Source organism: Procambarus clarkii, chromosome 40 (assembly GCF_040958095.1).
Source record: "Procambarus clarkii isolate CNS0578487 chromosome 40, FALCON_Pclarkii_2.0, whole genome shotgun sequence".
In the NCBI taxonomy this organism is placed as follows: domain Eukaryota; kingdom Metazoa; phylum Arthropoda; class Malacostraca; order Decapoda; family Cambaridae; genus Procambarus; species Procambarus clarkii.
The window spans coordinates 10729076-10756174 of NC_091189.1; the positions used below are offsets into that span (position 1 = coordinate 10729076).

Consider the following 27099-nt stretch of genomic DNA (forward strand, 5'->3'; position numbering starts at 1 on the left):
TGTGTTTCGGGCTGTATGCGCTCAGGGTTTTCTTCCCTGGGTGCCCGCTAACGCTGCCTTTGCAGCCAGAGTTATCTTCTCTGGTGTGATGACCAAACCACACATCAGAAGATGGAGAAACGACGACGTTTCGATCTGTCCTGGACCATTATCAAGTCGTATGTGTCCAGGACGGACCGAAACGTCGTTGTTTCTCCATCTTATGATGTGTGGTTTGGTCATATCTTCATGAATGTTATTTTGACTCATTCTCTGGTGTGTTTGGGAGCTGACCCCTAAAGAAACCTATCCGCCGCGGTAGAGGGCTTCGCGTTGGACAAATCTTTGATTGCTTTGTTTGACCCTTGGCTGGGGCAGTGTTCTTTTGATTGTCATGGGATGTGTGCTTGTTTATAATGGGTGTCACAGAATTAGTTAGCCATTTCTATGAAATCAGAATAATTATTTAAAAAACTCATGTTTGTTTATGTTTATCGTGTTTAATGTGTTAGAAATGTACAAATTTCAAAATTATTATTATTATTATTATTTTAGAAACCCTAACCCTAATAATGAATACACAAGAACGCCAATTTGTTGTGACATCCCATATCAAAGGATTACGATATAATTAAATTTGAGAAAGATTTACAAGGAAATTTAAGAGAATCGGTCCTACAAAGTGACTCGTGAATTGTGAACTAATTTAAATAATTGGATCCATACAAAATGTGTTTCGCAACGTTAATTTTAGACCTGAAATATGCAGGGATTCAGATGGAGTACATGTTGAAAGATCTCAATAAAGATTTGAATGATGCTTTATAAATCTGTTTTTGTATCAAAGTTGGGTAAAAATGAAATTATGTAGGCTTTTAATAGATTCGTTTGATTCCATAATAATATATAGCTAATTATGAAAAAGCGGACTGCCGGCACCATTTGTAACCAGGTTCTTTTGGCTGTGCTTCGTGAACTGCTCTTCCGGCGAGCGGCTCTGCTGCCTGGACTTTCTGCATGACTAGTTCCCTCATGGCCCGGGTAATTCACCCGCTGGTTTATAGCCTAGTTCGTTTTTCTCTCGACTCGTCAATGACCTTACTCGTAAGGTGAGGAGGAAGTTACAGTAACAACGGCAAAATAGAATACCATAATTATGTTTCCAATTTAGGTTGGGTAAGAACTGTTCATCAAGGAAGGAGACCAATTAAAAATGAGACGGGTCAAAATAGATACATATTTGGTTAGCACTGAAAACCAAAGACCTTCAACCAGCGAACCCTCATCAGCCAGCAGTCAAAAACTGAGTTTGCCAATTACTCGTGCAGTAATTTTAGGATTAAGTTATGCTACTGCGCTATAGTAAAGTCCTTCAGTTATAATATGCATACAAGTTCATTTTGTGTATTTAAATAGCAATATATGTACAGTATTCCAGTCTGATGGGTGTTAAAAGACTACAGCTGTTAAGACCACCAAGGTAAGTTGAAATTTCTGTTGTTTCTATTTTACGTTTATAATGTTACTTTAACAATGTAAATATATGTTTATTATATGTGAAAATATGAATTAAATTTATTGTGGTATAAAATATTAATTTCATATGCACTAAAAACTTGAGTAACTTAAATCTAAGCGTAACTTAGATAAGGTCTGCCCCAATGATCTAAACGATATCTGCATTGTAATTAAAGCAATTATTAAGCGACAGTCTATTTTTGTGCATGAGCGGGCGTGATGATGCCAGGTTCATGAGTGGGCGTGAGGATGCCAGGTACATGAGAGGGCGTGAGGATGCCAGGTACATGAGCAGGCGTGAGGATGCCGGGTACATGAGCGGGCGTGAGGATGGCAAATATATGAGTGGGCATGAGGATAGCAGGTAAATGAGAGGGCGTGAGGATGCCAGGTACATGAGCAGGCGTGAGGATGCCAGGTACATGAGCAGGCGTGAGGATGCCGGGTACATGAGCGGGTGTGAGGAGGCCAGATACATGAGAGGGAGTGAGAATGCCAGGTACATGAGCAGGCGTGAGGATGCCGGGTACATGAGCGGGCGTGAGGAGGCCAGATACATGAGAGGGCGTGAGGATGCCAGGTACATGAGCAGGCGTGAGGATGGCAGGTACATGGGCGTGAGCGTGCGCGAGGTTGTGAGGTGGGGGCGGGCGTGGGTGGGTAGATGCCGGGGTCGAGGCAGCAGCAGGAGCAGTGTGCGCTGAGGCACGGTGGTGGTGGCAGGGTGGAGAGTGCGGCTCGCTTCCTTCATCCCGATCAATGACACTGGTGCGTGTTAAGCGTTAAAAAGGTGTAATCATGTGCTTCGAGGTTTAACTTTGGACGGAAAACTCGGTAAAACTGAAAAACAATAGCTGGCAAAACAGATGAAAACAATACAATTAGACCCCCGAGTGAGCAAATACTACACCTCTAGTTCTTTAGGTGATATCAGAAAACCGTATAGATTTCAATGTTGCTATTTGTGTACGCTGTTCAGTTACATTGATATTGGACAATGAAACGAAGATAACCAAAAAGCTAAGCAAATCTTCACATGCAATGTAATTACAATAAGCGTAATATAAAATAAATAACTATTATTGGTAAAAGATTCGAATAAGCGTTCATACACTAAAGAGTGTACTTATTGCTAAAACTATGACACAAGAGCAATAACGCCTTTAACTAATTCCAGTACAGCGTTCTCAAAATATAAAAAAGTGGGGAAATATATTAAAAAAAACTAAAGCTCTTAAGGAAGAACTGTCATTTGGATATAGCCTGGTTCTCCAACCACCTGACAAGGGTAGCTTCAAGAGCCGAGCCAAGACAGCTACTGTGCTGGTGCGTGCTGGCATACAATGGCATACCCCTGCATGGTGTTTGGCGTGTAATTAAACGTGTGTATGTGTGACTGAGAGAGTCAGCGGTGCAGAACTCCCGGTGATTTACCAGGTAAGTTAAGAGGCAGATGCCTAGTCCTACTCTGTGAACTAACATTTGACACTTCCTCTCTCTAGTCATTATAAACTGGGGCCTGTAGGTTATTAATTAATGTATGGCTTGCTGTGTAGCGAGGCATAAATTTTTCATATAATTTCTTTATATTATAATTTATGTTCTAAGAGTCACGAACGAAACTGTATAATTGCTTAAAAATTAATATTATGGTAGGCTGTTTTTGTTCAGAAATCATCTCTTCAGCCCAATTCAATTCAGTCCGTTATCACGATTTGTCATTCTGTAAAAAATGCAGTTGTTTTGCCTAAACAGAAACGTTCAAACTCAAGTAACCCACTTGACATATTTTAGCCAAGGCATAGAAAACGTTAGCATTGCAGTGCTTAAATTTTTACTAAAAACTCAATTTGTAATTTTGACAGATTGGTCGATTCACTTAAAATGCAGTGTATTAGGTGAAAAACAGACAATATTTGCTTGTAATTGCCTCGAAGTGGAATCCTAGGTAGTATTTGCTAAAGGTTCAATCACCGATGTTTCCGACCTAGAGTAGGCGTTCAATCCCCGACCATGCAAATGGTTGGGCACCATTCCTTCCCTCCGCCCCATCCCAATTCCTTTACCTGATCCCATCCAAATGCTATATAGTCGTGATGGCTTGGGGCGTTTCCCCTTGATAATTCCTTTCTCTTACCCTTGACCAATGAATGGAACTGGAATTACAATGTAAGCTAGTTTCACGACCGTTCTGAAAAACTAAGGGAGGCGGGGGCCGGGGGTGGGGGGGGGGGGGGTGGAGTATAAGAATTGGTGTCGGATTCCAGTAGATAGTGGAACAGGTTAGTATAGTTCATTTATTATGCAACCATATACATCCTGTGCCCGGGCCGTGGTGAAATGGTGACATCGGTACATAACGGGTTCAAAAATTGAACCATTATTTGTTTATCTCCGTAGGTTACAGCATTGTGAACGTAAGGTAAATACATTTATCTTTTAGTGCCATGTTTAGGTTGGAGTTCCGAGGCTGGACAATGTTTCATATATAGAAAGAACTATATAGTTAGTGCTAAAGTAAACAAAGGCCAAAATAATGATTGTGACAAATCAGACATAAATAGCAAAAGTCTATACAGGAGCGCTCTTGTACCAGGTAAGTCGACTACGGGCTCACCATAGCCCATGCTACATTGGAACTTTTGTTCCGAGTAGCTTGAATCTAAAACAAACATGGTGAAGGCCAGGGAGGTGACAACGTTGGACATATTTCTGAAGCTTTGATATGTATGTTTTTGTAATATTATTGAATTTGTTGCTGGGAGTGTGAGAATTGAATGGAATGCATGCTAAAGTAATAATATCTAAATTGCATGTGAAATACAATGACGATGTTGGTGATATAGCATGGGTATAGTGAATGTTGGTTGTGATAATCTTGGCATCTATGCAAAATCTGGTGATGATAAGTGATGTAATTCTTATAGTAGTGACTGATCGTTAAACGCCATACTCTGTAATTCAAAAGGTCTGTGGAGGGGGGGAATAGATGATTAGTGAATGATTAGAATAATCATCTTCGTGCTGATATGAAAGCGGAGCCGGTCGGCCGAGCGGACAGCACACTGGACTTGTGATCCTGTGGTCCCGGGTTCGATCCCGGACGCCGGCGAGAAACAATGAGCAGAGTTTCTTTCACCCTATGCCCCTGTTACCTAGCAGTAAAATAGGTACCTGGGTGTTAGACAGCGGTCAGCGGGCCCCCTTCCTGGGGTGGAGGCCTGGTCGAGGACCGGGCCGCGGGAACACTAAAAAAGCCCTGAAATTCATCTCAAGATAGCATCAATGTAATCGCATAATATCGAATAATGGAAAGTGAAAGAATATTAGTGAGTTTTGGCGACTTGGGGCAAGAAAAACAGGTTCAGTTTCCTGGACTGGTTGTGGCAGGGGCTATATTTTGTATTTGTAATTATGAATATTAAATATTTTTATATAACAAAGTTTACGGTATTCTAGTGCACGTTTCAGACTAAAACATAATTCAGTGTTTTAGCAATATGTAAATAAAATATTTAGTTTATATTAAGATAAAGCTTCGAGCTTTGGGCTGTTGTAGGACCTCAGAAAATAGGTTAGCCTCGGAAGGGATAGGCATTTAGTGAAGAGATAAAAAGCATCGTGGGCATCGATGTCACCTATCCTGTCTTCCATCCTTCCGAGGGCTGTGATTTTCTTATCGAGGATTTCAATGGCGTTAGACCCGAGGGGGGCTCCAAGGAGAGTGCTGTTCACAGTCCTAATCACATGGGCTTCCGGACAAGACAGATCTTATTCTAGCTATGATGTCTAGGTTGGAGGAGACTACTTCACACCTGGAAGGGTTTAGGAAGAGACCCTGGCCAGGCTTGATTCTTGCTCCTTTATTTTTCTGATGTCTTCCAAGAGGTGGTCTAGGGGGCCAGCTATAGTGCCATCATCAAAAAACCAGATGTTTTTGATGCAAATGTGTCAGATGCAAAAACACGCTGAAGAAGCTTTCGGGGATTTCTTTTAAGACTAAGCAGAAACGAGGAAGGAAGGAATTTATCAGAGGAAAGCGTCCAAGCCATTACGACTATATAGCACTTGGAAGGGGGTCAGGATAAGGATTTGGGATGGGACGGGACGGGGAGGGAAGGAATGATGCCTTAACCACTTGGATGGTCGGGGATTGAACGCCGACCTGCATGAAGCGAGACCGTTGCTCTACCGTCCAGCTTCAAGTGGTTGGAGGAGTTAAAGCTCTACCGTCCAGCCCAAGAGGAGCTAAAGGATCACCTTGCTGAAACACCTTCAAGTGATCTGATTTCGTATTCGCCAAAGATCAAAGAGCAATTTTGATTCACCTCTGTAGGAAGATAGTATGAACGGGATATATGTATATATATATATATATATATATATATATATATATATATATATATATATATATATATATATATATATATATATATATATATATATATATATATATATATGTCGTACCTAGTAGCCAGAACGCACTTCTCGGCCTACTATGCAAGGCCCGATTTGCCTAATAAGCCAAGTTTTCATGAATTAATTGTTTTTCGACTACCTAACCTACCTAACCTAACCTAACCTAACTTTTTCGACAACCATACCTAACCTAACCTATAAAGATAGGTTAGGTTAGGTTAGGTAGGGTTGGTTAGGTTCGGTCCTATATCTAAGTTAATTTTAACTCCAATAAAAACAAATTGACCTCATACATAATAAAATGGGTAGCTTTACCATTTCATAAGAAAAAAATTTGAGAAAATATATTAATTCAGGAAAACTTGGCTTATTAGGCAAATCGGGCCTTGCATAGTAGGCTGAGAAGAGCGTTCTGGCTACTAGGTACGACATATATATATATATATATATATATATATATATATATATATATATATATATGCAAACAAGCCTGAATGGTCCCACAGGCATATATGCAACTGAAAACTCATCCCAGAAGTGACTCGAACCCATACTGCCAGAAGCACTGCAACTGATGTACAGGATCCCTTAACCACTCGACCATCACGACCGGACAAAAGAGGATGGTAGCCGAGGCTAATTCCCCATCCTCCCGCTGGCACTCTGATGGTAATCTTGGGCATGGTATTTTATCAAATCACCTCATTCTTTGGAGCACACGTGAGAAACACAAATGCGAACAAGCCTGAACGGTCTCCAGGCATATATACAACTGAAAACTCACACCCCAGAAGTGACTGGAACCCATACTGCCAGAAGCCAACCCGTTCTCGCAAATTCGTAAAGTCAATATTGACTTATTAACTACGTGCATAGGTGATATACTTAACATAATAGATACCCTTAAAAAGATTCATAGAAAACACCGACCTTACCTAACCTACTTAGTATGTTAAGATAACCATCTTATTGCTTCGTAATTACAGTTATTACCTAACCTATAATAGGTATAGGTTAAGTAATAATTGTAATTACGAAGCAATAAGATGCTTATCTTAAGATACTAACAAGGTTAGGTAAGGTCGGTGTTTTCTATGAATCTTTTTAAGGGTATCTATTATGTTAAGTATATCACCTATGCACGTAGTTAATAAGTCAATATTGACTTTACGAATTTGCGAGAACGGGTTGCAGAAGCACATTCGCATTTGTGTTCCTCACGCGTGCCCCAAAGAATGAGGTGATTTGATAAAATACCATGCCCAAGATATATATATAATATATACGTATATATATATATATATATATATATATATATATATATATATATATATATATATATATATATATATATATATATATATATATATTGGTAGCAGTCTTTCCTGTAGACATATATTATTAAATATGACCGAAAAAGTAAGATTAATAATTCTAACACGAATTTTCTCAATCTTTCGTACATTACGCTTCACTGTTGGAGGTAAATCAAAAATCATTTCTCCAAAATTCATTTTTATTTCTAGTCTGACGCGACACGGGCGCGTTTCGTAAAACTTATTACATTTTCAAAGACTTCACAAATACACAACTGATTAGAACGTATCTCTGATTTTATATCTACATTTGAGTGAGGTGGTAAGGGTGATGTGGCATTAACACAAGACAGAACAGGAGGGGATATTAATAGGGTATTAAAAGTATCAACACAAGACAGAACAGAAACAATGGGTATTGAATAGAAGTGTTTGTAGAAAGCCTATTGGTCCATATTTCTTGAAGCTTCTATATTGGAGCGGAGTCTTGAGGTGGGTAGAATATAGTTGTGCAATAATTGGCTGTTGATTGCTGGTGTTGACTTCTTGATGTGTAGTGCCTCACAAACGTCAAGCCGCCTGCTATCGCTGTATCTATCGATGATTTCTGTGTTGTTTACTAGGATTTCTCTGGCGATGGTTTGGTTATGGGAAGAGATTATATGTTCCTTAATGGAGCCCTGTTGCTTATGCATCGTTAAACGCCTAGAAAGAGATGTTGTTGTCTTGCCTATATACTGGGTTTTTTGGAGCTTACAGTCCCCAAGTGGGCATTTGAAGGCATAGACGACATTAGTCTCTTTTAAAGCGTTCTGTTTTGTGTCTGGAGAGTTTCTCATGAGTAGGCTGGCCGTTTTTCTGGTTTTATAGTAAATCGTCAGTTGTATCCTCTGATTTTTGTCTGTAGGGATAACGTTTCTATTAACAATATCTTTCAGGACCCTTTCCTCCGTTTTATGAGCTGTGGAAAAGAAGTTCCTGTAAAATAGTCTAATAGGGGGTATAGGTGTTGTGTTAGTTGTCTCTTCAGAGGTTGCATGGCTTTTCACTTTCCTTCTTATGATGTCTTCGATGAAACCATTGGAGAAGCCGTTATTGACTAGGACCTGCCTTACCCTACAGAGTTCTTCGTCGACTTGCTTCCATTCTGAGCTGTGGCTGAGAGCACGGTCGACGTATGCGTTAACAACACTCCTCTTGTACCTGTCAGGGCAGTCGCTGTTGGCATTTAGGCACATTCCTATGTTTGTTTCCTTAGTGTAGACTGCAGTGTGGAAACCTCCGCCCTTTTCCATGACTGTTACATCTAGAAAAGGCAGCTTCCCATCCTTTTCCGTCTCGTAAGTGAAACGCAGCACGGAACTCTGCTCAAATGCCTCCTTCAGCTTCTGCAGATGTCTGACATCAGGTACCTGTGTAAAAATGTCGTCAACATACCTGCAGTATATGGCCGGTTTCAAGTTCATGTCGACTAAGACTTTTTGCTCGATGGTACCCATGTAGAAGTTTGCAAACAGGACACCTAGGGGAGAACCCATGGCGACCCCATCTACTTGCTTATACATGTGCCCATCCGGGCTCAAGAAGGGTGCCTCTTTAGTACAAGCTTGGAGTAGTTTCCTCAGAATACTTTCTGGCATGTCAAGAGGAGTACAGGCTGGATCACGATACACTCTGTCGGCTATCATTCCGATTGTCTCGTCCACAGGTACGTTGGTAAACAGCGATTCCACGTCCAACGAGGCTCTTATCCCTGTGGCCCGTGTGCCCCGCAGTAAGTCCACAAATTCCTTTGGAGACTTCAGGCTGAAGGCGCAAGGAACATAAGGAGTCAGCAGGCCGTTGAGTCGCTTTGCCAGTCTGTACGTGGGTGTGGGTATCTGGCTAATGATTGGCCGAAGTGGGTTTCCAGGCTTGTGCGTCTTGACATTTCCATACGCATATCCAGGTTTATATTCCCCAATGATCTTTGGCAGGTGGAGTCCGGATTTCTTGGCGTTTACAGTTTCGATCAGTTTGTTGACCTTTGCTTTTAATTCGGCTGTAGTGTCCTTCGTTACCCTTTGGAACTTAGTTTGGTCAGAGAGTATGATGTTCATTTTCGCCAGATATTCGTCTTTTTTAAGAATGACATATATTGGCGACTTGTCACCTCTCCTGACAACTATCTCCTTGTTCTCACGAAGGCTTTAAGCTGCCGCTTTAAGCTCGGGGGACAGTATGGTGCTTCTGTAGTTGCCTCGATTCTTTCCTCCTTCTGCAATAAGTTCTGCTTGTAAGGTATCTTTGGTAGTGACCTTCTTTTGTGTCTCGAGGTCGAATATGTCGTCCAACAGAATTTCCAACTCTACTTTCACCTCACTCAAATGTAGATATAAAATCAGAGATACGTTCTAATCAGTTGTGTATTTGTGAAGTCTTTGAAAATGTAATAAGTTTTACGAAACGCGCCCGTGTCGCGTCAGACTAGAAATAAAAATGAATTTTGGAGAAGTGATTTTTGATTTACCTCCAACAGTGAAGCGTAATGTACGAAAGATTGAGAAAATTCGTGTTAGAATTATTAATCTTACTTTTTCGGTCATATATATATATATATATATATATATATATATATATATATATATATATATATATATGTCGTACCTAGTAGCCAGAACTCACTTTTTGGCCTACTATGCATGGCCCGATTTGCCTAATAAGCCAAGTTTTCCTGAATTAATATATTTTTTCTCATTTTTTTCTTATGAAATGATAAAGCTACCCATTTCATTATGTATGAGGTCAATTTTTTTTTATTGGAGTTAAAATTAACGTAGATATATGACCGAACCTAACCAACCCTACCTAACCTAACCTAACCTATCTTTATAGGTTAGGTTTGGTTAGGTACCCGAAAAAGTTAAGTTAGGTTAGGTTAGGTAGGTTAGGTAGTCGAAAAACAATTAATTCATGAAAACTTGGCTTATTATTCAAATCGGGCCTTGCATAGTAGGCTGAGAAGTGCGTTCTGGCTACTAGGTACGACATATATATATATATATAATTTACTGAATCAAGAATTTGTGATATAAAGTATAATAAATGCATTGCTCCTTTGAAGATTAAGGTACTTTGTAGCCACAGCAGTTATCTACAGTGGAGTCAAAGCAGCAGGAAGTTAAATGTTAATTATTACGAACGCGCGGATTTCCTGATATCGTAGCCTGAGGCAACCTGAGGCTCCGCCCCCCCCCCCCCCCCCCAAGGAATAACTTGGCTCCCGCCCCCTCCACTCATTGCTTTTTTTTCTTATTTTTACCTCAGACGAAATTGGTAATCGTTAATGGTGGTTTTAATAGAGATCTTTCTCTACAAATAATTTACATGTGTTAAATTTTGAAATATAAGAACTGATTTTCCAATTTTTTTTAACTGGGGTTCTCAAATGCTCTCTAAGAACTTGTTATTTCCTCGTTAATGTGTATACCTTACAATATGTGCTTGTTTTACCCAGTGCTTTGATAAGCGTAGCGTTAGAGAACTGAAGAGAAGCAGAACTGCCCCTGTTTAGAAATGTACCCCCTGTTGGGGGTACAGTTCTAAATTGTATAGTGGTAAATTATATATAAACAATGTGTATATTGTTTACAATATACACATTACATAAAATATCATTATTCTTATGGGGTCGTGACTCGTGTTTCAAAATGGACAATCATATAAGACTTACTTGTTTCTTTGTGTTTGAATTCCCATTTATTTTAATATGAATTGGGAGTTTTTACGTTTCATTATAATTATATAATTTAGAACTTGGACGGTTGTTATAATATATTCCAAGATGTTAAGTTTTAAACAAATCTTAAACATGTTGCAAACAAAATTACTATGAAGATCAATTTGTTACTGTGGTCTGCTGGGATATTTATGTTTATCTTTTAGTACACTCGGCGTTCATAATTCTAGATACATTTTCATTCTAAGTACGAGTGAGTCTTTAGGCTCGGGACGGAACACAATATTCAAACTTTTTTTTTTTTTTTAGTTGGTTCATGTCATATTTGTCTCGGTAGTTTATAAAATTGTTCTTCAATTGATACAAACTTTTAACATAACACTTTAGTCTTTGGAGCATGTAAGCTAATAATGTGCAGCGCAGGAGGAAGGTTTAGTGTTGTGTAGGGGGGGGGGGTGTATGCTAGCGAGGAGCGGCGGTGAAGGAACCTGTAAGGTAAGGTGGCGCGGGTTGTAGGTGGTGGTGGTGGTGGTGGTGGTGGTACCATCATCTGCAGCCCTTGTCTCCTTTAACATCACCACCGCCGCCACCACCTATAACCCCCACCACCACGACAACAACCACCGCCACTACAAAAACCACCACCACAACAACGACCACCACCACAACAACGACCACCATCACAACAATCGAAACACTTCTCCCACTACCAAACACATCTGGATGAGAACATCTAGGTGAATCCACACACCCGAAGCTACCTCTCCGTAACGACAAGAGAAAAGCATGTAAGAATAGATATAACACTAAGCCTTAGTCCGGAGGCACGTGCAAATAAGATAACATCAGCAGCATACTCTACACGGGCTAATGTCAGAACATCATTCAGGAACGTTGATAAGGAGACATTCAGATCACTGTATACCGCCTACGTGAGGTCAGCCCAAAAACATGCCGCCCAATCGTGAGCATCCACCTCAAACTCACAAAAACTGGAAAAGGTTCAGAAATGCCCGAAACGCTTCGCGTAATAATGGCTTTAGGCATTTTATGTACTATCTCTATCTATAAATCCATCAATGTTTGTATCACACCTTGTATGTATGTACTTTACCTGAATAAACATTTGAATTTTGAATTTGAAATGAGGCTCAGCCCTATAATGGCGCGGGATAAGGTATGAAGGAAAAATTTAAAGAACTGGACCAATTGTCGCTGGAAAAAAGGAGCTCTGATAGACATAAAATACTTAGGAGGATATAGTAGGAAAAAAGAAGAAATTTTCACAATGAATAGAATAGAACAAGAGGGTATGGATGGCAGCTTAAAAAAACGGATGAGCTCTAGATATGTAAATAAAATAGTTTTAGCGTAAGAGATGTGGAAAATTGCAGGCACTAAACGAATAGGTTGTAGAAGCAAACTCTATTCTTAATTTCAAAAATAGATAAGATATAAAAAAAATTAGGTCGGGAGTCATTGCATTACACAACCAGCGGCTTGAAATTCGGGGCTCCAAGAGCTAAAGCTCGATCGTGCAGGCACAAGCAGATGAGTACAAATAAGTGAGTATACCTCACATGCAGTTAACAGTTGATTTAACAGTGTTCATCTGATGCGCATTAGTCTTCACTTGCACATATTCAATTTCTGTGGAATCCTCATGCTCATTATTTTTGTGATGGATTCCGAGTCACTTAGCTCCTGTCTCTTATAAATGGATTCTCTTCCCATTTGTGACGCCTTTTGATAAGTTGATGTATTTCTTGAAGCAGCAAGATACACCAAACTCTTAAAGTTTGTAAACCAAAGGAAAAATACAAGAATTGAGGAGGCATTCTAATGAAGAAAAATTTGTCTTTCTAATCTCATTATTTTGGGCTACCTGTATTAGGAAAGCAGACATTGGGTGCTTTGGTTTATTCTGCGAGGGAGTTAATTGGCAGCTGTGACGATATCAGCACCATCTGTGGAGTGAAGTGTGATGATATCGACGCCATCAGTGGAAATGCACCCGAACTCCAAGCCTTTTAGTTGTAACGATGACATCGCCATTTGTTGAGGGAGGTATGGTAAGGTCAACGCCATCTGTTGAGTGATTCCGACCACAATTCATTTAGGCGGTGGGTCGATGACAATGCCCTCTGTTGAGGGAGGGGGCGATATTAACGTCATCTGTTGAGTGCACCCGATCACATTTTGTTCCCCGGTGAAAGGTTGTCATCGTATGTTATCCCTGTGTAGTTACTGGCTTTCTAATGATTTTTATGTCCGCAGAAGTGATGAGGAGGGTATCTTGATACCCTTGATATCCAGGAATCAGGGGCCAAATTCACGAAGCAGTTACGCAAGTACTTACGAACGTGTACATCTTTCCTCAATCTTTGACGGCTTTGGTTACATTTATTAAACAGTTTACAAGCATGAAAACTTGCCAATCAACTGTTGTTGTTGTTATAAACAGCCTCCTGGTGCTTCGAAGCTCATTAACGGTTTAATAATTGTAAACAAAGCCTCCAGAGATTGAGAAAAGATCTACAGGTTCGTAAGTGCTTGCGTAACTGCTTCGTGAAGCTGGCTCCAGTTCACCCAGGGCAGTCCAGAACTGAGACGTGTTCCAGCGAGAACACGTGGCCATGTCGGGATAGAGAGTGCTTTGTCTGTTATACTTGTGGAGTATTAGTGGTTGGACCGACGTATCCGGGATGTTGGTTATCTTGAGATGATTTCGGGGCTTAGCGTCCCTGCGGCCCGGTCCTCGACCAGGCCTCCTTTTTGTTACCCCCCCCCCTCCCAGGAAGCAGTCCGTGGCAGCTGTCTAACTCCCAGGTACCTATTTACTGCTAGGCAACAGGGGCATCAGGGTGAAAGAAACATTTTGCTCATTTGCCTCCGCCTCCACCGGAGATCCAACCCGGAACTTCAGGACTACGAATCCGAAGCGCTGTCCACCCAGCTGTCAGGCGCCCTTATAGGATGGGGGCAAGTTGAGTTACAAGACGGAAGTACTGACCGTCTGTTAAGGCTTGTTGTAAGCCTGTGTGGAGTTCTGCTAGCGTGTTGCTGGAAACATCTGCCAGGGTGTTGTTGGAGACTCCTGTCCCGTGTGTGACTAACAAGGGTCACGCTAACAAGGTGACCCTTGTGGTCACGCTAACAAGGTGACCCTTGTTAGCGTGTTGCTGAAGATCTCTGCTTGTTGATTGAACATTCATTACTGACGAACTTGTTATTGTTTGGTGTTCTGTGCCAGTGTTGGTGCCTCTGTTTCACCAACACTGTTGGTTTCACTCTCTGTTTGGTGCCTTTCATCAATCGGGAGAAAGAGTTTGCCCGCTAAATCTTCGTGGTGACCTTTCGCTTCTCTATACATTCGCCAAGGTCGTCCGCCTGAAAAAAAGAGAACTCCACCCCTCTGCCCATGGCTAGTTCCTGATGGGCAGTCAGTCACTAAGGCTTCCTGGTATTCCCTACTTTTTGTTTGTATCGCTAGCTATAAAGTATGGTGCAATTTCCTCACGTGTTTTGGACCTCTCTCTAAACGGTTAATTATTTACTTGGACTACTGTAGATGTAATAATTCTCTCGTAGGTGAGCCTGTCTGTCCGCACGTTCCATGTGCAGACAGACTGATGATGATTGGTTTGTGTGTGCTGCAAGGAATCGATGTGACGTCTATTTACCCCTCACGTCCTTTACTCAGACTCCTTAAGCTTCTCGCAGTCTTTGGTGTTTATCCTTATAATATTCGGGTCGTCTGTTGATAGAAAGGAGCTTATTCCCTGTGGAGGATCATTCACATATGTCAGGAATATGGTGTCTAGACCTGGTGCCAGTGGGTAGCGTCTCGCTACCCTTGAGGTTACCTTGAGGTGCTTCCGGGGCTTAGCGTCCCCGCGGCCCGGTCGTCGACCAGGCCTCCTGCATGGGTACCCTGGTGTTCTTCCCGGAGTACCCCCGGGTAGTGACCTGTGAGAGGTGCCACACTTCTCACTGTACTGTTCACCTGCTTGAACACTGGTCAATTATTTAGTACTGTGGCAGCTGTGTGTTATTGGCTGTGTCCTGGTGATGTGTGACGTTCGTATTTTGCTGTTGATGTTGCTTGTTTGGTGGTTGTGTATTGGTGATCCTTGTGGTGATGGCGGTAGTGTTGGTGGTGGTGTTGGTGATGGCGGTAGTGTTGGTGGTGGTGTTGGTGATGGCGGTAGTGCTGGTGGTGGTGTTGGTGATGGCGGTAGTGTTGGTGGTGGTGGTGGTGTGCCGCCTGATCAGGTTTAGGTGCAGGTGTGGGTAGACCTGGGTTTGGTCGTGGGAGTTGGCAGTATGGGTTACGCCCACACACTTAAATCCCAAGTGATATGAATGGTTGTTTTGCATCTTACTTAACTTAATGAATACACACACACGCGCGCGCATATCTAGGTCTGGTAGCTGAGTGGACAGCGCGCGGCACTCGTAATCCTGTGGCACGGGTTCGATTCCTAGCGCCGGCAGAGACAAATGGGCAGAGTTTCTTTCACCCTGATGCCGCCCCTGTTACCTAGCAGTAAACAGGTATCTGAGTTCGACAATTGTTACGGGCTGCTTCCTGTGTGTGTGTGTGTGGGCGAGGGGGGGGGGGAAGTTAGTAGTTAATAACAGTTGATTGACAGTTGAGAGGTGGGCCGAAAGAGCAGAGCTCAACCCCCACAAGCACAAGTAGGAGAATACACGGAGAAGCAAAAAAAAAATAAAAAATAAAAGAAAATTCGTGTTAGAATTATTGTTCCAATCCTTTGTCATGTGCAATAACAGATGTCTAGAAGAAGACTTCCATCAATAAATATACAGAGTCATTATATATATATATATATATATATATATATATATATATATATATATATATATATATATATATATAATTATTATTAAGGTTGGTGAATAATGGTGCATATTACCAAAAAAAATCTTAAATATTTACTATGTGGCCCTTGAACTGCCAACAGATGCAGACATTCTTTCTTATAGTATCGATGTGATCTGTAATTGTCTTGTAAATTAAGGATGTGTTGGGTTAAAAATTATAGATATAATTTTTAAAATATTCCAGAATATAATGGTTATCATCATTAAGTTTTCGTCTCGGAACGCGGTAACACTATAAGACTATAGTATATAGTATAATATAAGAAGAATTTCTTATAAAAAAAAAAATTCTCTCTCCATAGTTAAGAATAAGAGCACACGAATATTTTCAATCTATGGGGGGGGGGGGAATCCAATTACAATTGGGTTCACCTTCGAGGCAGCATTGAACAGACGAGTCAAGGAGCCACACCTTCACTAACGAATGTTATGGATTCGCATTCACCCGGGGGCTGAGGTGGTGACGTCAGGGGTAAAGGGTTCGCGTGGGTGGCTGAGTTTCAAGAAAGCACCGCTGAGACGGGAAAAACAATTGCTCTAATGCGGCGATTTCCCCCTCCTCTCCCCTCTCTCCTCTCCCCTCTCTCCTCTCCCCTCTCCCCTCTCTCCTCTCTCCTCTCCCCTCTCCCCTCTCTCCTCTCCCCTCTCTCCTCTCCCCTCTCCTTTTCCCTCCCAACTCTTCCTCACACACGTGTGGGCGCAGGCAGGCTCGCGAGCACGTAGATGTTAAGTTATGAGGCGAGGAATAGTGAGATCACAAAAGTAGTAAAGAGGAGGCAGATTTCCACCTCATAAAAGACGTGGGAGCAGACATGGCTCCCAATCTGACGTCAGAAGCCCACGTCAACAGGATTATCATGACCAAACATAATTAACAGAATTGACATAAGTCAACAGAATTATGATTGCAGTAGTTACCAAACTGTTGGTGTTGATTTACACGCGACATATCCTGTATACGAGAGCATGTCAGTCTGAAGTAAGAGGCCGGGCGCTTGGGACTTTGTCTTGGAAGGTTGGCCTCACACAATTCTCCAAGATGACTTACGGGAAGTGTCATAGGGCTGTCTGGGGTCAGCCCTAGGGGCCAAACTAAGAAGTATCGGCATCTATAGCGTCCTCCGCTATTTTCATTAAATTTGAACTGAAATCGGAGGCTGTGTTCTCCGTAGTTGGGATAATCCCGTCAGTTCCGACGTTGTGGTTGCTTAGGATCAGGTTGGGTTGCCGTTACCCAGCTGGCAGGTGGCTACAGGTGACCAATCTCGCAGTCCTGAGCACTCCAGGTGCACACTCTATGAGCAGGAACAGGGTCATGATCTCACACACACTACATGATTGACTACCTCATTATTAGACCCTTCAGACCTGCCGGTGTTAGTACCTGGAGCTTTCCAAATGATTTAAAGAGAGAGAAGGAGGGGAAGGAGATGTAGGGGGAGAAAGGTGAAGATAAGAATGAGGGGAAGAGAGATGAGAGACAGGGAGATTGGGAGAGAGGGAGAAGGAGAGAGAGAGAAAGACCCCGGACGCAGCAGGCTGCCCCCATCTAGTGAGGTATACCATGTGGGTATACCATGTGGGTATACCATGTGGGTATAGCGTACAGTACACTCATGATATAATCATCCTAGGTACAACTAGCGGTCACTAGTCATATAGGCGGGTGGCCGGTTTCACTAGTCAGCAGGAAGCTGGAAATTATTGGCTGTCATAAGTTATGAATTGGATGGCTGAGTGGGCGTCGTAAGTAGAGGTGTGTGTGTGTGTGTGTGTGTGTGTGTGTGTGTGTGTGTGTGTGTGTGTGTGTGTGTGTGTGTGTGTGTGTGTGTGTGTGTGTGTGTCTACCACTTATGCCTGCAGGATAGAGCTGTTAGCTCTTGGACCCCCGCCTTTCTAACCGTTGGTTGATAAACTCAAAGTTAGATGTATACTCTGTAATCATTCATATAGAATCGGGATACAGCACATTGATTGTGTGTGTGTATGTACCTAAGCCTGTCAATAAAAAAAATAAAAAAAAACAGACTTAGTGAGGCCTACCCGCTGTTAGGCCTAGTCGTCTTGAAAACTCTCCATCTAAACAAACGTTGAATATATAATTTGAGTGGTGGGTTGCCGTCTACTTTGTACCTGATGAACAACCTTGTACATACCACGTCACCACCTAATGAGCTACCAGGTATGTGACGTCACCACCTAATGAGCTACCAGGTATGTGACGTCACCACCTAATGAACTACCAGGTATATGTGACGTCACCACCTAATGAGCTACCAGGTATATGTGACGTCACCACCTAATGAGCTACCAGGTATATGTGACGTCACCACCTAATGAACTACCAGGTATGTGACGTCACCACCTAATGAGCTACCAGGTATATGTGACGTCACCACCTAATGAACTACCAGGTATGTGACGTCACCACCTAATGAACTACCAGGTATATGTGACGTCACCACCTAATGAGCTACCAGGTATGTGACGTCACCACCTAATGAACTACCAGGTATATGTGACGTCTGCACCTAATGAGCTACCAGGTATATGTGACGTCACCACCTAATGAGCTACCAGGTATGTGACGTCACCACCTAATGAGCTACCAGGTATGTGACGTCTGCACCTAATGAGCTACCAGGTATATGTGACGTCACCACCTAATGAGCTACCAGGTATGTGACGTCACCACCTAATGAGCTACCAGGTATGTGTGACGTCACCACCTAATGAACTACCAGGTATATGTGACGTCACCACCTAATGAACTACCAGGTATATGTGACGTCACCACCTAATGAACTACCAGGTATATGTGACGTCACCACCTAATGAGCTACCAGGTATGTGACGTCACCACCTAATGAACTACCAGGTATATGTGACGTCACCACCTAATGAGCTACCAGGTATGTGACGTCACCACCTAATGAACTACCAGGTATGTGACGTCACCACCTAATGAGCTACCAGGTATATGTGACGTCACCACCTAATGAACTACCAGGTATATGTGACGTCACCACCTAATGAACTACCAGGTATATGTGACGTCACCACCTAATGAACTACCAGATATATGTAACGTCACTACCTAATGAGCTACCAGGTATGTGACGTCACCACCTAATGAACTACCAGGTATATGTGACGTCACCACCTAATGAACTACCAGATATATGTGACGTCACCACCTAATGAACTACCAGGTATATGTGACGTCACCACCTAATGAACTACCAGATATATGTAACGTCACTACCTAATGAGCTACCAGGTATGTGACGTCACCACCTAATGAACTACCAGGTATATGTGACGTCACCACCTAATGAACTACCAGGTATATGTGACGTCACCACCTAATGAACTACCAGGTATATGTGACGTCACCACCTAATGAACTACCAGGTATATGTGACGTCACCACCTAATGAACTACCAGGTATATGTGACGTCACCACCTAATGAACTACCAGATATATGTAACGTCACTACCTAATGAGCTACCAGGTATGTGACGTCACCACCTAATGAACTACCAGGTATATGTGACGTCACCACCTAATGAACTACCAGGTATATGTGACGTCACCACCTAATGAGCTACCAGGTATATGTGACGTCACCACCTAATGAGCTACCAGGTATATGTGACGTCACCACCTAATGAGCTACCAGTAACGAGACCCAAATAAGCAAATCTCTTCCTTTTGAAGTTTTTTTTTCCCACATGAAAAGTTGGCAACAGTTTTGTCTATTATTGTCTTCACAAAAAAAAAAAAAAAAAGCTTTCCATGCGAATCAGAATATTCGTAAATTTATGAATATAAAAAAACCAAGTATTTCCCGCTTCTCATAATTCCAAAGATGAAATGTTAGCCTAAGGTTTGAGAGCACTAGACGCCCCCTGAAGAGACAGGCAAGCCAACACAAGGTTATCTTGAGGTTATCTTGAGATGATTTCGGGGCTTTTAGTGTCCCCGCGGCCCGGTCCTCGACCAGGCCTCCACCCCCAGGAAGCAGCCCGTGACAGCTGACTAACACCCAGGTACCTATTTTACTGCTAGGTAACAGGGGCATAGGGTGACGTTTGTAACGTGCAGTTTAAACGAGGGAAAACCGCGTCGGGTAAATCGGGGTTTGAAAAAAAAAAAAAAATGTTTTGGGAGTCCATCAGATGCGTTCGGTTGGCAGATATTGGCGTTTGATAACAAAGGGGAGGCAGAAATGGTACGAACAAGGGCTCGGATGTGATTGTGGGGGTTGTCTGTTGAATGTCGTCGTGTATTCGCCTATTTTGTTTCTTCCTGGAGTTTAGATTTTGTTGTGTGTGTGCGTACTCACCTAATTGTGCTTGCGGGGGTTGAGCTCTGGCTCTTTGGTTCCGCCTCTCAACTGTCAATTAACTGGTGTACAGGTTCCTGAGCCTCCTTGGCTCTTATCATATCTACACTTGAAGCTGTGTATGGAGTCAGCCTCCACCACATCACTTCCTAATGCATTCCATTTGTGTGTGTGTGTGTGTGTGTGTGTGTGTATAATCCAAAGCTTGCACGAGTCTTAAACTCGAGAATCACGCCGTTGACTGGCAAAGAAGGTACTGGAGGCAGAATGCCCAGGTGCCACTTATCGGGCACACTCTTCCCCGTCCACACCATGTTAGTAGTGCATCCATTACTTGTTCTTCCTTCCTCAATTCCCTTCTTCTTCCTATCCTTTCTGTTCCTTAACATCCTTCATGTCTACCTGCCATTCATTCTTGTCATCCTTCATGCCTTTTTTTCCCTGCTTGCCTTCTTTCTTTCTTCCATCCGCTCTTCCGTCCTGCACGTCCGTCTCGACTCATCACCCTTCAACCTCAGATCTCTTGTCTTATTAAGCTTGCGGGTCGCGCTGTTAATGTGGGCTCGTAGGGAGGAAAATTGTAGCTGTGTAGCCTTGATGATGCTCTCTACGGCACCCTTGACGGGCCAAGTACCTAGACACGAATTACCAAAATCTTTCCCCATGAGGTGCCGTGATTACTCCGGAGCAGCGACATCACACAGACTGTTCTGGGGAGCTCGGGGCATCGTCGATTTTTTTTGGACGAAGATCAGAGGATATCATAGGCGGCTATCTAGTCCCATGACCACTACCCAAGCGATTGAATTTAATTAATGAACTCTTAGTGTAGTTTGTAAGACCACACAGGTAAGGAAGTTTAAATTACACTTGTTCTGGTTTGTCAAATCTTTAAAGTAGACTAGGCTATAGGTCAGTTATTATGGACTAGATAAGTTAATTCAACAGACATGAGGCTTAAGGAATTGTATGAAAAAACTAAGCCCTGTAATATGATTAATTACTCAATTATATATACATATTAAATAAAAAATCGATTTGCTGATAATAAATTCACAAGAAATCGGTAATATGTGTTAAAGCTGATTTCTGGCGATGTCCTCTGTTGTATCCTAATCCTGTAGAAACATGTATATTTACTTTCAGGCGCAGCGGTTGCTGCGTCTTCCATACCTGAGGAGAACCCACATTTGTAATAATTGTATCCAGCACTTAGTGCTACTCCAGTAGCCATTTCTCGGACAAACTCTGCAGCTTGTTTAAATCGTCCTGGAGAATCTGACAGTCCTCGTCTGTCACAACTCTTCTCAGTAATTGTGCTTCATCTGCAAGCATTGACCTGATATAGATAGGTCGTTTACATCAATGGTTCGTCAAGCATGATTACTCTTCCCCTAAAGGCATCTTGATATTTTCTTACATACCTAATTCTTTCTAGGTGTGCAACTAGTCTTAACCTTGTTATTCTTTCGAGTACTTTGCAAGGGGTGTTTGTGAGTGATACTGGTGTGTAGTTAAATGCTTCTTCTCTATCTCCTTCCTTGCAGATTGGCACCGCATTTACCTTGTTTCACCAGCTGGGCAGTTCCTTCTTTGTGACTCATTATAGATCAGTGCCAGAGGGGTGGGTGCGCGCGCGCGCGCCCGTGTGTGTGTGTGTGTGTGTGTGTGTGTGTGTGTGTGTGTGTGTGTGTGTACTTTGAGGGTTCTGAGTGTGTGCGTTTACTCGAAGGTACTCGCGAGTATTGTGGACTCACCTGAAGGCACTCGATACATGTGTGGCGAGGCGTGGGCGTAGCCCCAGCGCCAGAGGAGTGGGCGGGCAGCTCCTCCAGGCAGATGCGGACGGCCGCTTCAGGTTAGTGACTCACCCACCATAAAGGAGGCAGTCGTAGGTTGACCCGCGCCTCTCTCACTACATATTTTGACGAAGTGTTGTATCTGTAATTTGCATTTTGTTTTGTTTTGTCTAATCATTAAACAGGCTGCTTTGTTAACGATGTTAAGTTCAACAGATTAAAATTTGGGAAAATGTCGTTCACCGACACAGCAAGGTTACACGACCTCCGCCTAGCGCATGATATACGACCTATTGGTCAGCTGTGACTGGCACAGTTGCCTGCAGTACCCAGCCTTACATAGCAGGTACTGAGGAATTACGCACAGACCAGCCACTCCGCGTGCCATGCCTGCGGATGCCAAACTGGCCAGGTGTTGTGTACCAAGAGAGTTGAACCAAGCCTAGCCACATGTAGACAACCGTTTGAAACTATGTACTTATTATTTTATTGTAGTAGGCATTACACAGAGATGTGTAGCCTAGTATTCGAAGCTATGAATTTTAGGTATTACTCTCTCAAACGTGAATTAAATTGATCTGAAATTGTTCTTATAGATGATTTCTCTTAATGACTAGTGTTTCCAGTGGTTTAGTCCGGGACAGGTAGGCCCAGCTTTGTGGTTTATTTCTGGTAAATTGTAAAAGTTGAACTTGTTCATGCTTCAACAGTTGCGACGGGAGGACTGTTCGCGTTGGGTTATTACCTTCTGGGAGGCTTTGTCGGAGTCGGCAGCGGCTATCTTGCTGTGAACCCGCAGCTCGTCCTGTGAGCTGTGGCATTAATTAATTACAGAGGACACATACTGGAAACTATTTCCAGTGTTCAGCTCTGCACTTCGGCTTAATAACGTCCCGTGTCACATTATTCAAGTCAAACAAAAAAAAAAACTGGTTTTAAGTGATGCGACTTGTTGAGTATCATAAATATTGAAGAAGTTGGATCAATGTGGTGTCTGTTTTGTTATTCTTTGTTCTATCAATTTAAATACATTTGCCAGTTGTTAATCGTTCTTGAATATCCAATGGGCGTGTTAGCGTGCACGGCTCTTCCATCCATCCACCCCACCCCCGTCTCTCTCTCTCATGAGGGCAGGTTCCTGCTTGCAAGGTTTAGAGGGTTTACCTGTAGTCGATTTCGAGAGTTGTAATCCCCCAAGTCCGTCGTGGGGGCGAGCCCATGATGGGGTCGTTGTCCCAGCGTGATGTCCGTGGGTGGTGGTGGCGGCCAAGCGGCGCCCACCTGCTGGTCCACTACTATAACACTGTTGTTTAAGGAAAAAATTGTCCGACGGCCTGTGTAAGTAACCTATGGAGAAGGTTGGTGGTTGTAAGCCCATTATAACTGTGGGGGAGGGGGGAGAGGAGGGGGTGTTTGTGTAAACTCTGCCACACCCGGGGTAGGGGGGGGGGGTGTAGTTGTGGGTGTGGGGGGTTGTCTCTCTGGCCGCCTGGACACTTGCAGATCACGCTACACAAACACACATGGAACAATGGACATCTTCCCCCTCCCCCTCACCTACACACACACACACACACACACACACACACACACACACACACACACACACACACACACACACACACACACTCTCTCTCTTCTCTCTCTCTCTCTCTCTCTCTCTCTCTCTCTCTCTCTCTCTCTCTCTCTCTCTCTCTCTCTCTCTCTCTCTCTCTCTCTTCTCTCATTCATTCATTCATTCCTTTATTCTGGTGTTGGTGTGTTGAGAGGATATACAACAGTGCCGCTCACAACTGGTTGTCTACGGGGCCTTGTCCCGCGCGGCTCATGCCCTCCAGCCTCCCGCCCACACTCAGGCACCACGGGGGCTTGCCCACGCCCACACCACGTGGCTGGCCCATGCCCACACTCAGCACCACGGGGGCTGGCCCACGCCCACACTCAGCACCACGGGGGCTGGCCCACGCCCATATTCATTACAGGGATAATCCACGCCCGTGCTCACACCCACACTGTAATTTTGCCTCGTTGGAGCAATCTAAGGCTGCCTGAAGCGGCCTTTATCCACTGTGGTGGGAGGCAGCCAGCTATGGCTGCATCGTGGCGTTGTTGCTTCCACTGTTTCCTGATGCTGGTTAGTTCTCCTGGTTGCACGCCAGGGTTGTGGGCACCTCTGGTCGACTTCACTTCCCATTTTTTTTTGTAGGTTTGATTCCTCCTCGTCCGCCATTTGGTGTCCTCGACCTGTAGGAGGAGGAGGGCGATTAAGTGTTGTTGCTTGACGTGTGTGTGTGTGTGTGTGTGTGTGTGTGTGTGTGTGTGTGTGTGTGTGTGTGTGTGTGTGTGTGTGTGTGTGTGTGTGTGTGTATTAACTATATGTATTTACTGTTTGTGCCTGCAGGACCAAATTGTTAGCTCTTTGACCCCCGCCTTTCTACCCGCGGGTTATCTATTGTACTGACTCGTGACCTATTTTTCCTCTGATATATCTACAACATATATTTCACACACACACACACACACACACACACACACACACACACACACACACACACACACACACACACACACACACAGGTTGCAGAGATGGTCAGGGAAATGGCTACTGGAGTTTAACACCAGTAAATGTAAAGTTATGGAAATGGGATCAGGTGATAGGAGACCAAAGGGACAGTACACAATGAAGGGGAACAGCCTACCTGTAACGATTCGAGAAAGAGACCTGGGAGTGGATATGACACCTAATCTAACTCCTGAGGCACATATAAATAGGATAACGACAGCAGCGTACTCTACACTAGCGAAAATTAGAACTTCATTCAGAAACCTAAATGAGGAGGCTATTAGGGCGCTTTACACTGCCCCCGTGAGACCCGTCTTAGAGTATGCCGCGCCATCATGGAGCCCCCACCTGAAGAAACACATAAAGAAACTGGAGAAGGTTCAGAGGTTTGCGACGAGGCATGTCCCAGAGTTACGGGGGATGGGATATGAAGAGCGTCTGAAGGAACTGAACCTTACGACACTAGAGAAGGGAGAGAGGAGATATGATAGGGACATATAAAATACTCAGGGGAATTGAGAAAGTGGAAATAGATGAAATGTTCACACGTAATAATAACAGAACGAGGGAACATAGGTGGAAACTGGAAACTCAGATGAGTCACAGAGATGTTAGGAAGTTTTCTTTTAGCGTGAGAGTAGTGGAAAAATGGAATGCACTTGGGGAACAGGTTGTGGAAGCAAATACTATTTATACTTTTAAAACTAGGTATGATAGGGAAATGGGACAGGAGTCATTGCTGTAATCAACTGATAGCTGGAAAGGCGGGATCCAAGAGTCAATGCTCGATCCTGCAAGCACAAATAGGTGAGTACAAATAGGTGAGTACACACACCCTAGGATGCAACCTATAGCAGGTGTTTAACTCCCATTTACCTATGTAATGCTAGGTGATCAGGAGCATTAGGTGAAAGTCACTAACAATTTGAGAATGAGTCTTCTTGGACCGGGAATCGAGCCCGGGTCCTTTGGAGTACGACTCCAAATTGCTGTCAGCTCGGATGCGGGGTTTTGTGTGCGTGTGTGGAATAGTGCGAAAGAGTGCGTGAGTGTGTGCGTGAGAGTGAAAAAAGTGCATAAGACTGTGAAAATTGGTGAGTGAGATTGGTTGAGCGAGAGAGTGAGAGAGTGGGTGAGTGAGAGTGAGAGAGTGGGTGAGAGAGAGTGGGTGAGTGAGAGTCGAGTGGGTGAGTAAGAGAGTGAGAGTGGGTGAATGAGAGAGTGAGAGAGTGGGTGAGTGAGAGTGAGAGAGTGGGTGAGCGAGAGAGTGAGAGAGTGGGTGAGTGAGAGAGTGGGTGAGTGAGAGTCGAGTGGGTGAGTGAGAGAGGGTGAATGAGAGAGTGAGAGAGTGGGTGAGTGAGAGAGTGGATGAGTGGGTGAGCTAACCTGGATGTAACCGGGGTGGGGGGGGGCGGAGAGGGGGCGGGGGGCCCCTTTCCGCCGGCCGCCCCATAAGGCCCGCCGCCGTACACAGCGGTACGGGGCGCTTACTCCTGGTCCTCCCTTTGTCACCTCTATAGTGCGTCTCTCACACAACACGGGGCGGCACAGCATGTATCTGCTCTATTCTATCAGAGGTGTGTGTGCCAGTGTGTCCACAAGAGAGGGGTGAGGGGTGGCAGTGTGTCCATCGACGGGGTAGGGGGAGATGGGAGATTGGCATGGGAGGAGCGCTGTTCGTTCCCCTCACCCAAGACCCTCTCATACTCTCTGGCTCCCGTACACAATCCTCACCCCCCATCCACTCTCATAAGCTTTAGGTAATGGGCCTATTAACCTCTCGTTAATACCCATTAACATCACATTACCCAAATCACATTAACCTCCTTCTTGAGTTATCTTGAGATGATTTCGGGGCTTTAGTGTCCCCGCGGCCCGGTCCTCGACCAGGCCTCCACCCCCAGGAAGCAGCCTCCACCCCCAGGAAGCAGCCCGTGACAGCTGACTAACACCCAGGTACCTATTTTACTGCTAGGTAACAGGGGCATAGGGTGAAAGAAACTCTGCCCACTGTTTCTCGCCGGCGCCTGGGATCGAACCCAGGACCACAGGATCGCGTGCTGTCCGCTCGGCCGACCGGCTCCCTGGGCTCCTCTGGGCTTCTATTGATTTTATCCTTGATACATCACCTTAATGCGATCTATTTGTGCAATATTATTATTATTCTTATGTTTAACAATAATATTGTAAAACATAATTAGATAATTACATATTTGTTAATTTTTTACTGTAGTAGAGCAAAATTAGCCTCTTCCGGTGCTCATTTGGAGTACCTAAAGTTCATTAGGGAGATCAAGCGACGTGCCGCTGACAACGCCATTCTCCCGTCAAGTGATTATGTCATTAAGATACAATTAGCATGTGTGTTGTTGGGAGCCCCACTATATAGAGGCAGTGTGTATATCGTTGGTGAAATCTGGCCCAAGGTGTGGCTCTCTGCCTGCGCTCTCTCTCTCTCTCTCTCTCTCTCTCTCTCTCTCTCTCTCTCTCTCTCTCTCTTCTCAGAAACACAACTGTAAGCAACCCCGG

General features: G+C 43.7%; 1 protein-coding gene across 1 annotated transcript in view; it reads left to right on the top strand.

Annotated features, from left to right (window-relative positions):
• The first annotated feature begins 2207 nt into the window (after window positions 1–2207).
• Window positions 2208–27099, top strand: part of LOC123758084 (uncharacterized) — a 60756-nt gene continuing 35864 nt past the window's right edge. The window contains exon 1 of the mRNA XM_045742270.2: window positions 2208–2934. The gene's annotated coding sequence lies outside the window, so the exon portion shown is untranslated. The remainder of the gene's footprint in view (window positions 2935–27099) is intronic.